Source organism: Gossypium hirsutum, chromosome A04 (genome assembly GCF_007990345.1).
Source record: "Gossypium hirsutum isolate 1008001.06 chromosome A04, Gossypium_hirsutum_v2.1, whole genome shotgun sequence".
In the NCBI taxonomy this organism is placed as follows: Eukaryota; Viridiplantae; Streptophyta; class Magnoliopsida; order Malvales; family Malvaceae; genus Gossypium; species Gossypium hirsutum.
The window spans coordinates 79552276-79568140 of record NC_053427.1 but is presented as its reverse complement, the minus strand read 5'-3'; the positions used below and the strand labels follow the sequence as shown (position 1 = coordinate 79568140).

At 34.4% G+C, this 15865-nt stretch overlaps 1 long non-coding RNA gene across 3 annotated transcripts; it reads left to right on the top strand.

Moving 5' to 3' along the window:
• The first annotated feature begins 240 nt into the window (after positions 1–240).
• On the top strand, positions 241–12170 carry LOC121228184 (uncharacterized). Of its 3 annotated transcripts, none has more exons than XR_005925718.1 (5): positions 241–596; positions 7767–7835; positions 9128–9664; positions 9772–10439; positions 10733–12170. It is a non-coding gene; the product is annotated as an uncharacterized lncRNA (long non-coding RNA). The 3 variants fall into 3 exon arrangements; XR_005925717.1 differs by adding an exon at positions 7565–7637 and having other exon boundaries at positions 9772–12170; XR_005925716.1 differs by having other exon boundaries at positions 9772–12170.
• Positions 12171–15865: the final 3695 nt, after the last annotated feature.

The following is a 15865-nucleotide window of genomic DNA, read 5'->3' as shown; positions in this document are numbered from 1 at the left end:
CTTCCAGTTCTTCTAAATAGCTAAGAACAAAGCTTGCAATCTCCTGACCCGATCTTTTTGTTTTGTCATGTACACGAGTATTTCTGTCTCCCCAGATGGCCCATAACGCGCAGCAAAACAGTTTGCAGAGAGGTTGAGGGTGGAGAACAAGAGTCATGGCAAGCCACTGTTCAAAATCTAAGTTTGTTTCATTTATACTGTTTAAAGTTGATAAAGTTCTCCATACTGATATTGATACAGGACAATGACGGAAAAGATGGTTCATCGTTTCTGGTTCTTCACCACATTGAGGGCATAATGTGCTGTTTGTCAGTTTCTTACAAAGCATGTTCACTCGAGTAGGCAGATAATTCCATGAAATCTTCCAGATGGTGATTAAAATTTTATGTGGTAGATCTATGCTCCATAATTTTTTATAGAATTCCTTGTAGTTGGTTTGTAAAGCGTAAGCTCTAGGATCCTAGCTTTGTAATAGTTTATAGGCACTACGAACCGAAAATTCACCCGAAGGTTCACCGCTCCAAGCCTGAAAGTCCTCATGAGGTTCTCTTGCCAGTGGGATACCGAGGATCTTACCTGCTGCTTCTTCTGGGAAGGTATTGACAATCAACTCCCTATTCCATTCTCTTACGTTATTATTGATTAACTCAGCAACCTTAAAAATCTTGTGTATTGACCTCACCAGAATAAAAACTAGCATTTCTAAAATCTGGAATCCAATTATCATTAAAAACTAAAATGCTTGTGCCCGTACCGACCTTTCAGTAAAGTCCATCTGATAATACCTTCTTTGTTGCCCATATACTTCTCTATAAGTATGAACAATTATTCTCTAAATGTGAATTTAAAAAATCTACTTCCAGAAAATATTTCGCTTTAAGTACTGTCGCTACTAATGAATCTGGATTAGTTAAAATCTTACAACCCTGTTTTGCTAAAAGAGCTTTATTAAATTGAGCCATACTTTTGAACCCCATACCGCCTTCTTCTTTGGCACGACACAAATGTCTCCATAGGCACCAATGAATTCTTCTTCTCCCATGGCCTTTTTGCCATTAGAACGTCGCAAAAATGCTTTCCAACTCTACACATAGTGAATTTGGTAAAAGAAAGCAAGTCATAACATAGATAGGGATAGCCTGGAGTACTTATTTAATAAAGACTTCCTTTCCTCCTTGGGATAAAAATCTTGTACTCCAACCTTCGATTCTAATAGAGACTTTTTTTTTAGATTTTGAAAAGACTATTTTTTCCTTCTTCTGGCAACATTAGGTAGTCTCAAGTACTTTTCAATATTTGTTGAACTTCTAACTCTAAGTAGAGACAAAATTTTATCTTTTTTGTTCAAGTGTACTTGAGCTGTAGAAAATTGTAGATTTGTCCAAATTCACGCATTGGCCTGAGCAGCATTCATATTCTTTAAGTATTTCTTTCAGAATTGTCGTACCACTAATTGTTGCTTCGCTAAATAAAATGCAATCATTCGCAAAAAGTAAATGAGAAATTTTTGGCCCATTTCGGCTTGCCTTTGCACCTTTTAGCAGACTTTCCCCCATTGCTAATCTCATCAATGACGAAAGCCCCTCGTTGCAAATAAGAAAAAGTAACAGACTAAGTGGATCGCCTTGACGAAGCCCCCTAGAAGTTAGAAAGGTTCTCCTATTCATTCCATTTATATTAACAGTATAAGAAATTGTAGTAATACATTTCATAATAAAGCCAACCCATTCTCTTGAAAACCCTATTTGTAGCATAACTGCTTCTAGGAAATTTCATTCAACTCTATCGTAGGCTGTACTCATGTCTAGCTTTACTGCCATATAGTTTTTTTTCCTGTGCACTTTAGTCGAAATGTATGTAAGATTTCATATGCTAGAAGTACATTATTAGAAATGAGGCGTCCTCGAACAAAGGCACTTTGGACAGTATCGATACAGCTACCAATGACTCCTTGAAGGCGGTTTGCTATTATTTTTGCCACAATTTTGTAAATAAACGTGCATAAGCTAATAGGCCTAAAGGTAACTAGTTTAGTAAGACTTGGGACCTTAGGAATGAGCACAATATCTGTATTGTTAAGGCCCTCAAAATTTTGATCATTATTTAGGATATCTAAATAGACAATTTTGACATCTTTACTAATGATATACCAGTATTTCTAAAAAAATAATGCTGGGAAGCCATCAGGCCAGGTCTTTTAGTGGGCCCTATTCTTTTTAAAGCAATCTTGATTTCTTCTGCTGTGAAGGGAGACAATAGAGCAATGTATTGCTCATGTGAAATTTTATTAACAATACCCATTAACAAATGAGATGAATCCCCAACTCCGTTCGTCATAAACAGTCTTTGAAATAACATGGTAGCTAGCTCGCAAATCTTTACACCGTCTGTAATCTCCCTCCATCTGATTCCAGTCGAAATATTGTGTTGGTTCGCTTGCGGGTTGAAGCACACTTGTGAAAAAAACCTGTATTCTTATCTCCAAATCGAAGCCAATTTACTCTTGCCCTTTGTTCCCAGTATAATTCATCTTTATTGATTTCCATATTAAGATCGATTTTTGTATCAATGACTCCTAATCGTCCCTTTCTTTCTATAGCAAAATTTCAAGATCTTTAGAAAGTTTTCTTTTTAATCCTTCCTTCTTCTTTTTGAAAGTTCTTGCCCAGCTCTGCAATCAAACTTGTGACCTCTCCAATTTCTCTGATAACGTATCATTAGATGCTTCTCATGTAACCTTAATTTCTTGTTTTAGAAAATCCTCTAATGTTTACCATGCCTTAAATTTGAATTTATGACTACTAATATATACCTCATCACTGTTTGTGTTTAAAAGTAGTGGACGATGATCCGATGTAGAATATGGTAGATGACGGATATTTCCCAATGAGAACAAAGTTATCCATTTTTCATTTGCGACCCCTCTATCCAGTCTCTTCTTGATATTTGCCTTTGGCAGATTTCCTCTTTCCCAAGTGAACCAATTCCCCGAGTACCCAACATCCACTAGTTGGGATTCTTTGAGAACCTCCTTAAAAGCCTCCATTCTTCCTTGCTCCCTTTGAATTCCTCTAATTTTCTCGAAAGAATACATAATTTTGTTGAAGTCCCCACACTATCCATGGGAGATCTTGATCTTGACCCAATTTTCTTAGTAGGTCCCATGAAGTTCTTTTATTATTAGAATAAGGGGAGCCATAAAACCCCGTAAACCTCCAAGCTTCTTGAGCATCTTTTTCTTTTATCATTACGTCAATATGCCACTTTGAAAAACTCTTCAGGACAACTGTTAGCTCTCCTTTCCATGCTAGACTTAGTCCACCCTTTGAACCTTTAGCTTCAATGTCGATGTCATTCATAAAGCCACAACTCCTAGCTTTTTTCATGCATTTTTTATCATTTTAGTCTCTATTAAGATCATTTGGGGATTATGCTGCTTTAAAAAATGTCGTAGCCTCCTAATTGCCCGTGGACTCTCCAACGTACGGACATTCCAACTAATGCTTTTCATTGCGCTCGATTGGCTTGCCTTTTGGCAGCCGTTGATCCATAATTATTTGAGGTAAAAATGTGTTCTGAGTTTTCAATCATTGCATCCACTGAAACTTCTTAATTCACAACTTCTTCATATTTCAATCTTTTTACACCATATTCATGTGATAAATCTGTAATAATTTTTCCAACATCAGCTTTTGGACTCTTCCTTTTTCCCATAATACTTTCCTCCTTACTACTATCTGCCAATTTCGATATAGTTTTCCTTTTCTAGCTGGACTCTATGGCTTTTGTTGAAACTTTCACCATCGTACTACTCATTTCATTCAATTCACCCTTCGTAAACAAATCAGAGACTACCGCAAAGTTTCAACAAAAGCTGCTTTAGCATGTTGATGATGATGTATGTCAATTAAGAATTAATTTGGATGTTCAAAAACCACTCAAAAGAGGAATTTTTGTTACTAGTGATAACAATTTTAAATCATAGGTTTCTTTTAAATATGAGAAGTTACTGCTCTTTTGTTTTGGATGCAAAAGAATGGGGCATGGCCTTATTAATTGCTTTTTTAAAAGAATTTTAAACTGCAGAAAATGATAAAGTCAGAGATGATCCCCCATTTTCTATAGCATTAAAAGCCGAATCAAACGTAGTTGGTAAAGAGAGTTTAAAATTAAAAGCTTTTTTAAAATAGATGGGAGTTCAATATTCCTATGCAGGGTGTAAAGATCAACCTATGTTTGATGGTTTTGGGGGAAATATAAGAGAATGGAACATTCTGAAAAGAAAGCCTGAAGAAGGATTTTAGATCTGATTAAGCCTCCAAAAGAAACCCCAATAGCATGCAGTAAATCTTTTTTATCGAATTCCAGAGGACATGAACCTATTTTGATCCAAAACAGTGACAAGATTAACCTAATTTGACTTATTTCCACTGGTTTGTTTAAACGCTCAAATAAAATAAGTTATTTGCAGAACAGCCACGGCCGTCCTTGCATGACTATCTCCAAATCTTCTTCAGAATAAAAACAATTAAAAAGAGATTCTGTCCTGCACTCTGGATCTCAAATCTTTTCCTTGTTGTCCGTAAGCTCTTCATTTGAGCCCTAAAGCTATCTAGATTGAATGGTTTTTTTGTCCAAAGAGAACAAATCAAAGTAGGTTTTACATTCGGCACCACCATTGAACTTTTAATAGATAATTGATGAGCTCTTCTGCCAACAAGGAGATCTCGTCGCTACTCTCCCTATCATCACCACCGCCCTTTCCATCCCAAGATGCAGCAGTTATTGCTTTCTCTAGGACTCTAAAGGAAGCACTCTTGGTTTCTGAGAGAATTTTTTTAAATCATTGAAAATATTAATTTTATTTTTATATAATTACATTTAAAAGTAAAATACAATATGATCATTTATCAAAATTATTGAATATAATTTATAATTTTATAATTAATATTTTCATACAATTATATATTATGTTGAGATACATTTTTTTGAAGAGTAGTAATCATCAACTGTATTAAACTAAAATTTACTCCAATGCTAGAGTCTAAGAGTGCAATGCTCCTAAATAGTCCTCACAAAGTAAGAAAACAACCAGCCTATGCAGACCTCATATGCATGTAAACTCAATAATTTAAACCAAGACCAGAAAAAGTTGTCGATAGTAGCATGACATCCCAAAAATACAGGTTAATAGAATTTGGTTGGTTAAGTGTTAATGAAATGATCTTTGAAATCTAAGTTGAATCTTTTTCCTAGCACCATTTTTATTATTTTGCAAATTTTGCTTCAAACTCTAATATATGTCACGCCTTGTTTTAAAGATAAATTTTGTAGGATTATAATAAAAATGAGTAATTGGTCTAGTAGTTAAGTAGTAGTGTAAGTATCTTTGAGACTTGAGTTTGATTTCCTTTGCTCGCAATTTTTTTTCCATTCAGTCTATACCGCCCATTCCCCTATCAGTTGTCAAATTTTAGTACTCAAGCTCCGGGAAAATTTGATTAACTTGATTAGTAAAAAAAAAGAATATCAAAATTATCTAAAAGCTATTAACTTTCTTTTTAAAGATTAGATTAAAACTATGTTGAAGTTTTTTTTTCTTTTGTTTCTTTTTTTTCACTATTTTTCCCTTTTATGTCGTCCCTTACTTCTCATCCCTCTTGTTCTCTGTTTTCTTTTTCTTATTCTTTTTTTACTTCTTCTCCTCCTCCCTTTTGATTTTATTTTTCTACTCATCTTTCTTTCTTCTTAAAAGTTGAACCTTGCTATTCTTTTTTTACTGTCATTGTTGCACATTAGTAGCCTTTTCACCCTTCATTGCCTCTGTCCAATACACCACCACCTTTTGCCATCCTAGCCCCTTTGGTTTTCTTTTCTATTCTTTGAATTTTTTGTCATCATGGATCTAATCAAATAACACAAGTGCAGGATTTTAATTTTGTTCCTGTCAAATCTAAGTTTTTCTTTTCTTCTTTTCATATTTTGTAATGGTCGAATGGTTAATGACATGGCCAAATCTTATAAGTTCTTTCTTTTTTATGTTTGCTTGATTCAAGATTTGAATCCGACCCATATGGATCAACCATAGTATCAAAAAAGTTGCTTGCGAATCCGTCAAAAGCCGAATAGTGTAGATGTTAGTTTCAACTTCAGATTTAAAATTTTGGTTAATGTAACTGCTGTGGCCGAACCTTGTAAGGTTGTTTTAGGTTAGTTCTAACTCATGTTTATTCATGTTATATATAGGAGTAAGCGAGTCTTGATCGAATTTAAGTCCTAAGAGCTACAGATTTAATTTAGGGTTTCGTGTTTACACTTATTAGGTATGGGTCTTCCTTAAGTCTAAATAATCGAAAACTTAAATAAATGTATTTAAATTGTAACATCCTAAAAATCGAGGGTTAGTAGAATTGAGTTTGTGAATCGAGAGAGAGTGGTCATGCCTTAATTTTTGAGATTTTCTACACATTTTTAGGAAATAAATGAGGTATTGAATTGTTGGTTAAGTGTTAGTGAAACGTTTCTTGAAACCCAAGTTCAAATCCATTCTCTTGTATCATTTTTATTATTTTGCAAATTTTGCCTTAAACCTTAGTATGTGACATACCTTATTTTTAAAATAAATATTGTAAAATTATTTCAAGAATGAGGAAAAAGTCTAATGGATAAAAGAAATATAAGAAAGCATGGAAATTAAATGAGGTCCCAAGTTTGAATCCTTTCTCTTGCAAAATAATTAAATTTTACAAAATCTATTTTTTTAATATATGTGCCATCCATACCTTTGAACCTTAAGTATAAATAAAAATTTTTATTTTATTTTTCAGCCTTTAATTCAATTTTTCAATACCCTTTTCCTTTCCTCTCCTCTTTCCTCTTCAATTTTCTTTCTTTCTCCCATTGTTGTTGTTGCTTACACCTCCTATTTTACCATCTCTTTCTTCTTTTCACATCAAGATTGTACACCATATCCTTTACTCTATTGCTGCCATTTATCCTCATCTAAATGATCCTCAAATCTGAAATCTTGAACCCTAAGATCGATAACGAACATTGCCAAGAAAGTGACGTTGTCGTTTCTCTCAACTAGCTTATGTAAGATCTCTTGGCTCTTCAATTTCTTGATCAATCTTGTCAATTAAAAACCAAAATTTCTAGATCTAGAATTTGGAGGATTTTAAATTATTTCAAAGGTATTTTTCTATATTTTAATAAGATCTCAAACCATTTTAAAATTCAGCCCCAATTTTGGCAGCCATAGGTGGTGGTGCGTGGCCTATGTGCAAGAAAGGGGGCTATTTTTTCTTGGGTCTTGCTAATATTTTTCAAGAATTAAATTGCGTTCTTTAACCCTCCTAATCAGTCTTTAATCACATGTTAATTAGGGAGAGATGTTCTTGATCATTTGGGAATTTGAAACTCACAAATCAAGAAGCGTATGTTCAATTAAGCAATAAATTAGTTATTATTTCGACATAATTGTTGGGTAAAGGTTATAAATGGATTCAATGAAGGATTTTAATCATTAATTAGCTACTGATTTTCCAGTATATTATTGAATTAGGTACTAACCCAAATGCCCTAAATCATCCGTAAAAGCGAAGAACGATTGTACGTACGGTTCGCATTGATATAGTGTAAGAAATCTAACTAGTTTGGATTCATAAAATAGTTATAATTTCAACGATTGGTTTGAACTCATAAGTGGGTGTTTGAGGGCTGGTTTAATGGTAAATTTATTGAATTTATATTGAATTTTGGTTTAGGTTTGTTTAAGGAATTATTAAGGAAAACTGGAAGATTCGCTAGTATGCTATGAGGAACCGAAAAATAAGGTATGGGTCCTAAACGCATAAAATTGTTTAAAAATGTTGAATATCATGTTATATTTGATAAATTATCTTTCTGATTGGATTGAATTAATAGTCAAATTATTGATTTTGTGGGTGGCCGAACTAGGTATGTTTCGAGCCTTAAAAGATTAACATGTTGGCAAAATTCCTAGTTTGATAGTATGAATGTTTGAGTTTATAATTGTATATTTGAGTTATAAGATATGGGAATGTTTGACTGAATGATATAATGTGTTGAGATATTAAGCTTATGTATGATTTAAACACATGAGATATTTGTTATATTGTGTATTGAAAAGGGTGCTATTTATACACAATGAAAATCAGTAAAGTATGTGAAATTGAATGATATTGATTGATACCAACACAATGGTAATTTGAAAGATTGGAACTTTATTTCCATTTAATGAAAGTATGTAATTATTGAGGACATGCTGAGCATGTTGAATGAATGTGAAAAGTATTAAAATATGATTATGTATGAGATTGTGTGATATCTTGCATATGCATTGAGTTGGGATTCTATGGTTGATAGAGGAGTTCAGTGGAGTATCGGCGGCATACTAATTCTACATTATTTATAGTCAGTGCACTGCACCTGGAGTACCGATGGGAATGGTGATTTACCATATTTTTACTAGTAACTTGTCTGCATTTTTACTGGCAGAATTTTTTACATATTGTTTTCGGTGGTTTTAACCACAACAGGCTTAAGCCCATAATGTTTTAGAGTTCGGATGATGGGTTCTGGGGAACTCGTGGTGTGTAGTGGATGGTATGGGTAGAAATCTTTTTACATTGCATCATGTGTACAACATATTTGAATGTTATTGATTTATGCTACGTATTATATTTTGTTGTATTGAATAGTATCAAAATTAATGATTGACACTCAAATGAATGATGACCTATGCTTATACACCGTTTGACATAAATTTGATAATGGCTATGAATGATATGAAATTCCTATGATGGTTTTGTTTTCTTTTATTAAAGCTAATATGTTTCACTGTATTCGATTTTTATGTTTGTTTAAATAATTATTCAACTCACACTGAGCTTTTCATAAGCTCACCGTCCAATAGTGTTTAACTTTTCAAGTAAACCTTGAAATTAGGATCGGACTCGGCATTCAGAGAATCACCTTGGACCTTAGGTTATTTTTAAATTAAGTATTATTATTTATTTGTTTTGGTTTGTAATTTTTAATTATTTCTGGTCTGTGGCTTTGTAACTTTTCTTTTGGGGATTTTTGCATGCATGGATTACTCAAGCATAATGATCGGATAATACATGATATCTGGCTTAAGATTGGTCTTCCGAACTGGATGAGCTCTATGGGCATTGCGGACAGCATACAAAACTCCATTAAGGATGTCGCTATATTAATTGGTTTTTGGAAAAGCATGTCATTTTTCTGTTGAATTGAAGCACAAAGCAATATGGGCAATTAAGCAAGTGAACATGTACCATGAAGCTACTGGAAAGAAAAGGTTGTTGGATATCATTGAACTAGACGAGATTAGGCAAAATGCCTAGGAAATGTGAAAATTTATAAAGAAAAGACCAAATGATGGCATGACAGAATTGTTTTGCAGCGACAATTTATCGCGGGTCAACAAGTTTTATTATTCAATCCCATATTGAAACTGCACCCGGGTAAATTGCACTCTTGTTGGTCTGGACCTTTCGAAGTTGTTGAAGCATTTTCTCATGGTGCAGCTACAATCAGTAATTCAAATGATGGACACCAGTTCAAAGTGAATGGATAGCGGTTGAAACACTATTTTGGGAATATTAATTAAAAGCAGGTAGAGACCGTTAAATTCGTCAAAAAAATTTATTTTTTATTGAATTTATCATTACGTTATTTTTTTTTGTTCAAGTTTTTTTTATATTTTTTATTTTATTTTTACAGAATAATTAAGTACCATTGTCGATGTACTTGGGCTTTATTGTCAACGCAATTCGTACGACTACACTGTCACTTATGACTCATCAAGAATTAGGGCATATCAGAAATTTCAATATCTTACCGTTTGATCAAAAGTCACCTACCCGTCTGATCTATCTGAGTGGGCGCAATTCTCATTGGACATAATTATTCCCGCCAGCTTTATATCCCTTCACAAAAATCACACATTTCCATCTTTTTTTTTCACTCGCTATCTTTCATTGTGCCAACCGTTACACATACAAAACAACCATTTTTATTTCCTTTCTTGTCTTCAAGCTCGTACCTTTACAACTTTAAACCATCTTCACTCCATAAAACAAACAAAATATGGCAAGAATGAGATGATCGGTTAAGAAAACCACCAAGTCTGTTGAATAACACTAGTCCTTTGCAACTGCAGTTCGTGAATCAGAGTTTTCCATGCCAACGGAGAAAAAGGAGCCGATGATCTTTTTAACGAAAGCGACCAAGGACCAGTTTCAAGACAATATTTTGAAGCACAACTTTCACCCAAAACAAAGTATTCTCCTTTCGCAACATCAAGACTTGGCAAACAAATCTACAAAACTATCTCTAAGCAAAAATGGGAGATTTTCTGCACTCATCCTAAAAGCTATTCTCCTTTATTGGTACGTGAGTTTTACGCTAACCTTTATGACCATAAGTTAGAGTTTATCTTTGTATGAGAAGGCTTAATGTCATAGGATGCTTAAAAAATCAACGAGTTGTACAACACTAAAGTGGAATGTAGATGAACACTCTAAGTTTATTGAGGATATCACAGATGAAAAAAGAAACCTATTAGTGAAGGATTTATGTGTCGAATGAGCACTATGGACGGGTTCACATAAAAATATTTATACGATGCACCGTCGCTTCTTGACACTACAAAGTAAATCTGGTTTCATTTTGTCAACTGCAGACTACTGCACTCTACTCACAACACCACAGTTAACCTTGATAGAATGTGCCTCATATATTCAATTGTCAAGGGCAGAAAGATTGATGTCGGTGAAATACTCCACCAGAAAATTACTGACTGCACCGCACGAGAAACTAGAATTTTAGGTTTCCCATCGTTGATAATGTTACTGTGCCAACAGAAAGGGATCGTGTCTCGTGATGATGAAGAAGTCATGGAAAATAAGGGTCCGATCAATGAAGCCTTTATTGAAAGAATGACTCATGGCAAAGATAAACCGACAATGAAGGAGGAAAAGACCAGCAATACAGGGAAGGGCAAAACTAAAGCAGAAAGCAAGGGAACAAACTTGACTACAGACATATCATTGCTGCACAAAATGAAGGATATCAAGAAGTGGGGACAATTCTATCAGCAATAAGCACATCAGGCTTGTCGCGACAATAAAGGATATGGATAGATCATAAAATTTGTTCTACGCCTGTACCAGGGCCTATAACAACTCTATTGTAGCTGTATTACGTAAGTTAAGCCCAACCCCACTCTCAGAATTTTTAGAGTTCCCACCGACCATTCGGGAGTACGAACCCTCCTCCGAGGAAGATGACTTAGGGGACCGAGACAGATTGGTGGAATTCCCTCCTATTGTGCGCTAATTTGATGATGAGAAAGAAAAAGACTCAAAGGACATTGAGGAGTGCATGCAAAGAATTGATAGCCTGGTCGAGAGTGACTTCATGGTTAGTCGAGAGTGACTTCATGGTTAGTCAAGAGGCGCTTACTGGAAATGAGGAAGTCCGTGTTACAGTTGTGAATGAAAAGACCGAGGAAGAAAATACTAAGACAAAAGATGATAAAAAGAATATGCTAAGAACATTGTCAATGCATTCGAGTTCGTGGATATAACTACTGATAACTTGGAGCGAGATGAAGCTAGATTTGCGGAAGCTATAAAGGTAACTAGTTAGGGGCACCACAACTCATTGGCGATAGTGGTCTATACTGGACCATTCAAGGTGACCCCTCCTACACAGGAAGTAGCCATTGATGCTGGAGCAGCGTCAGAAACTAAGGAGCAATTTGAGGACTATGTGAAGCCCAAATAAAAGAAGAGAGTGCTCCAAAGACAAAGTGCAAGAAGGAAGAGAAAAAGAGGAGGAGGAAGAAGTATCGTGAGCCACATTGATGGCCGAGGAAAACTGTGTTAGTTTATTTTAAGTTTTAGCTGTAGTATTCATGCATTGCATGTAGCTGTAATTTTCATTTTGTTAATCCACATTGTCGTTGCATTGTTATTGTCATCGCATTTTAATGTTAGCGTGTTGGGGACAATGCAAACTTTAAGTTTGAGGGAATGCATATGGAGTTTGGAAATACACTTACATTTCAAATTTTTTTCTTAAGTTTAATGAAGCATGCAAAGTTTATTTGTGGTTAATGTAAATGTGTTTAAAATTTTTTGTTACATTTGATGCTTAATTCTTGAATCATGTGAATTATCAATGAATGAGTTGGATAAATTTGACTGAATGTTGTATCTTCAATTCATTGATGAATGATTTAGGTTGCATTCGTAATGGATGGTTAGTAGCATTCCTTGAATCTTGAATGAATCTGCCTTTTATAATTGCTTGTATATATGTATTGTTATGAATAAGAGACATTCCAAAGTGGGTTTGTTAGGAAATGTTAGAAAGGGAACACTCCAATGCAAGCGTTAGAAAAATGAATCTGGGCAAAGGCTATCGCTGCATGAGTGTGTGTCAGTGTAATTATGTACTCTTTTGGGGTTTGTTGCACTACATCGTTACTTCTCAAAAATAGGGATACAGTAATGCAATGGTATCTCTTATTCACAAAAACAAAAACAAACAAAAAGATACATATGTTGTATAATAAATTTCATATTGATAGATAGAATTTAAGATTTAATGCATGATGCTGGTTTTGATGAAGTTGCAATCTTATTCATTCAAACTTATGTATTGTCGATGCAATATTCTGTCATCTGAATGTGACTCATTCATTGGAATCTTAGGTGATTCAAGTTGCTAGAATGATCATTTGCCTTATTAAATTCTTGTATAGCCTTGCTAGTTTCTGTTTTACTTGAGGACAAGTAAAAACTCAAGTTTTGGGGTGTGATAGTACTTGAAAAAACATATGTTTTCTCCCTACTAATTGGTTAATTTGTCTCCATTTAGTTATCTTTAACATATATTTTATCATTTTTCAGTTCAGTAATTTACATTGTATAACTTAGTGGATCTTAGCTTATTTATCCTTAATTTTGTCATGTTTTGGTACTGATGTCGCTGTATGAGTATTTCCAGATTGCGCCCAGAATTGTCGCTACACTTGATAGTTGTCCAGATAAGAACAGTAATGTATGAGTTGTCCAGTCTGGTACAACTAACTTGTACGTACAGAGGCAGCATGATTCTGATGAAAGGACACCTGTGCTATTTGATAAATATATATATTGACATAAAAAGAAAAAAAATGGAGCTTGTTGGATCATCTTCTTCAACCTATCCCTTAAAGCTTTTAGCTATGGCGGCTTAAGCTCCTACGGGTGAACCGATGTGAAAAAGATGTAGCTTAGCTCTTGACGAGGAGCCCTGAGTGCGACACAAGAGGGAATAGAGAGATTCTAGTCGAGTTGTCTAGGAATAGTATTCTTCACTTGTTTTTTTTATCTTTCTTTTCTAAATGCTAGTGATTACTTTCTATTTCATGTTAGTAGGAAAGTACACATGATTTATGGGTTAAATGTTATTTTATTCAATATTGCTTTTACTGTTTAATCTTTGGTTTTGAATGTTTTTAGCATAAAAGTGTTATTGTGGTCACTGACACTGGAAGGTGCAATGACAGTTCAAGTTAACAAGCATGACAACGGAAGTTGCTTGAGGATTAGAGGAATTTAATCCACTTGTTCTTAATAGTGTTCCATTACCATTATCAGAATGTGTGGTTAATACGCATGTTTAAGTCTTAAATTAAATATAGAAGTTAAGTTTGGTAAGATATACATTGCAATTTAATGCACCGAAAATCACCTATAATTTTATACCTTGTAAGCACTTAGTATTCTGTTAAATATTTACGTTAGGGATCCAACTTATCAATATAGTATTTTGTCTTATTGTTTTCAAGTTATTGCTTCGACAACTACTCCCACAATTTATTTCGTGACTATCCATTTAATGCACTGACATTGATAGACAAAAGACAACCATACTCATAGGATCGATATCTGACAGACTCATATCTGTCTACAATATTTGCATCGACAGTGTACGCTTGCACATTATTACTATGACGTTAAACAACCGATCATTCTCCAAGCCCACTAATAATCATAGTTTGCTAAATCCATTGGCGATCATAGCTCGTCAGGCCTACTGGCGAACACCAACTCGCTAGGCCTCAAACCCCTAAGCCCTATACTAGGATGTTACACTAAGTGCTGAAGTATAAAGTATGTTCTCTGCAATTCACGTCCAATTTATTTATGAAATAAAAACGTTCTAAAATGTTGGGACTTCTAAAGATGGAGTCCATGAATTGAGTCTAGGATCACCAAGGAGAGGTTTTATTTTTAACGGTTTTTTATCTTTCATGTCTAAAACTATTATTAAAAAGGATTTCATGCTAATAAAAGGATTTCATGCTGCTGGAATTATTCCGTTTGCAATCGCAGATGATGAAGTGGATGATTGAGGTTCGAGCAATAATGTTTTCTTTGTAGTTTACCCTTGCAGTTGATTCAGCTCTTGCATGTTCATTGTGTCTGGATTGCTATATATATATATATATCATATTTTGTTGATTCAGACCCACACTCTTGCTTGGATAATTAGGTTTCCAAGAACTACTTGGAAGGATTGGTATTAGCTGGTGATTCATTAGCACTGTCAAAGTTGTCACTCAAATTTCTTAGACCTTTAAGGGTAGGTCACTTCCTTTAATCACTTTACCTATTTGTTTAACAACTTATGTTAAAAGAGATTAAAGTTCTTGCTATCTTTTAAATTTCTTGCTTTTGAATTTCTTTAGTTTAAAAGCGCAAGGTAGAGCTTAAGAATACATCTAAGTCTAAAGCAATTGATATGTTAGCCGGGGTTCTATAAGAGTACGATTCCTTCTAAATTCTATTCCAGCAGCTATAGAAATTAAATAGTTCAATCTAATAATCTTCTATGCAATCTACTTGAGACTCTCCTGTACACTTGACTAAATGTAGTGCTAGGATATGCAGAACTGCTTTTCTGAAAGTGTTAATTGAGTTTTATTAAAAAGATTACAAAATAAATGGTTGACACAGTACTAAAATTGGATTTGAATTTGGGGAGGTTGGTATATCATACATGCAGTTATGTTTGCATCATTCTAGAATTGAACTCAGTAAACTTCATTAGAAATGTTAGCTTGTGCCATGTCAGCATGTCTGCTGCAACTTTTTATAGAATGATTAGCTTTTCTCCATGTTAGCTGAGCCCATCAGTAATCTTACTTATGTCTACTTCTCATGTACATTCTGGAAACCAGAGTGGAGACAAATTTGTTCTTAAGGCGAGAATTTCCAACTCCTCAGGGGCTCGCCTGTTCTTTGAGTATTTCATCTTTAAGATGCCAAATCAGGTTTGTTATGATCAAACCTGCAACTCTTCTTCTTCAAGTCAAGGATTTGGTGTTTTCGTTAGTAACCTGATGATTTGATGTGCAGCCTATTCTGGAGGCAAAGGCCACAGTTGTATGGCTTGACAAAAATTATCTTCCTGCTCGTATTCATCCAGAATTCAGATCAAAATTTGTTCAATTCCTTCGTTGTGAGGAACCTAATTGAGTTGTTGGTGGACATGGGAGATTCTTTCATTTGGGCAAGGAATGAAGAATATGATTCTTGAACACACCATTCATTTACAAATATTAAAAATGCCAATTGGATTCTAGAAAGGCAAAATGTGTTTTATAAATATAATTATGTTTCTGGAGCCAACACTTCAACTACACTGCATGCATGAATTCTTGTTTCTTTATGACATATGAAACCAGCATCATGCAATACCTTTTGAGATCTATATGGCAACAAATTTGGATGTTGAGATTAATAACATACAATACTAT